The sequence below is a fragment of the Propithecus coquereli genome, unplaced genomic scaffold (genome assembly GCF_000956105.1).
Source record: "Propithecus coquereli isolate 6110/MARCELLA unplaced genomic scaffold, Pcoq_1.0 Scaffold503, whole genome shotgun sequence".
Classification (NCBI taxonomy): Eukaryota; Metazoa; Chordata; class Mammalia; order Primates; family Indriidae; genus Propithecus; species Propithecus coquereli.
The window spans coordinates 2079084-2081042 of record NW_012150875.1 but is presented as its reverse complement, the minus strand read 5'-3'; the positions used below and the strand labels follow the sequence as shown (position 1 = coordinate 2081042).

General features: G+C 33.5%; 1 protein-coding gene across 1 annotated transcript in view; it reads left to right on the top strand.

The window, feature by feature from the left end:
• SYCP2 (synaptonemal complex protein 2) overlaps positions 1-1959 on the top strand; it is an 84263-nt gene that overhangs the window by 46730 nt on the left and 35574 nt on the right. The window lies entirely within an intron of this gene.

The window sequence follows — 1959 nt, the reverse complement described above, 5'->3', positions numbered from 1 at the left end:
TATTATAGAAATATTTATATCGAGGTAACTTCTTTTGCAAGCAGTAAGTGTCTCACTTTGTTTAAAGCATTACTTTTTTTTCTAGGTATCATTTATTGTCCTTGAAAGTTAGGGTCCTTTTGGCATATGACTCATTTACAGTGCTTACAATAAAACTTAAGAATATTCATTCTCCGTAACTCTAATTTACACATTTGGTAGGAGAAATGGACTTGCCACGATTCTTTAGTTTATTATAAAAATTAGTGACTGCTATGGCAAAGCCTGTGGTATAGAAATGTGAAATACAAGTAGACTCTGCCCTTAAAGTATCTCAAAGTCTAACATGGAAATTAGACAAATTAATAAGATAATTACCATATAGTATAAGTGTTCTCAGATGTACTTATAGAATACAAATAGGAACCCAGTCATAGCTGGACAAGGAGGGTAAAGATCAAGAAATGTTTTTTAAGGAGATACAGAGAGGGAGTTGATTTTTGAAAGGTCAATAAAGGTTAGTCAAATGGATATTTTGAGGAAAAGGGCCTTCATTCCAGATAGTTGAAGGGACCAAGCAGGAACTGGATAAGAGAAAATATCTTGGAGAAACAGGAGATGATCAGAGATACAGATAAATTTCTAGATGAGGAACACTTAATAGCTTTTGTTTCTCTGGGGTGTGAGGTTTCTCATGAGGATCTGTTGAAATTGAGGGTTCGGGGACATGTAAAGATTTGGAATAGCTACTGAGAAGTAAGGAGAGGCCTAAGAATAAATATAAATGTTAGACCATGTTGAGGACCCAGTTAAAATTTAAGACTGAATTTTATGTCATTAGTTCATAAATATGTACAATTTTCTCAAAGCTTAGTAACTTTGGTATTAGAGTAAAAAAAAAAAAAAGAGCAGATGGTAGACTCTTTTTCAATTTAAGTAAGTATGTGGCAGAAAGATAAAGGGTATGAGAGTTGAAGATACTAGGAAAAAGTCAAAGTAATGGTTCAAATTATCTAACTAAGTGTTTCTTCATAAGAGCACTGTTTTTCAGGTGTGTGGCATGGTTCTAAATGTTGTAGGATAATAAACATTCTACCTAGGACTGTGCTTACCTATTGTCAGGAGAAACCCTCTGCCATTGTGACAACCCCAAACACCTGCATATTTCCATAACTTCTCCCCTCCTAGTTTGGAGAACCACTGGGTAGATTAGGAAAGACAGCCAGGCTGAGGCAAAATATTTTAGATTAGAGGGTATATTTTTATGATAGTGATGGCAGATTTTTATTTGATCTAGGTTAAGTATCTGTGGCAATGGAAAAAGGGAATCTTGCTGCAGGCAAGAAGTTACCTCAGCAATAGCTAAAACTTTAAAAATAATACTTCATAATTTCCAACTCTCCTATATAGTTTAGTGAAATGACAAGATTCAGGCTATGTGATCAACAGCAATAGGAGTTGTGCCATGGATGTTCTAGAAATCGTCAGTAACTGATGAAAATTGTATTATTATGCTGGCTATGGATGAGATCAGAAAGTTTGTGGACTCTTTTGCCTCTTTGTCTGCAGTGAAAGTTATAGTCTTGTGTTTTAGGATAAGCAATATTCTAAAATGGGCATAACATTTATGAAATAGATATAAATACTGTTCAACTTTTCATAGCAAAGCAAGTTTATTTTAAAAGATTCAGACCTTAATACTCTGACTTTTAAAAGTCGTTTTCATATAACACCTTAATTCCAGTTTACTTGAACATGTTTTCTGTGTTTATAGCGTATCAAAACTGCTACAGTTGTAGAAAAGACAGAAAATAAGAATGCTGAATTCCTAAACCAAAATTGTAGTAAGTACCTTTTGATAATTTTAGTCACTTTTTAAAAAATATTCTTCTCTCTATACTTCCCTTTAACCCCACTGACTTTGGTTGATTTGAAAAAGATTTATAAAGAATGTGTTTGGCTTTGTGCAAGGAATTTTTG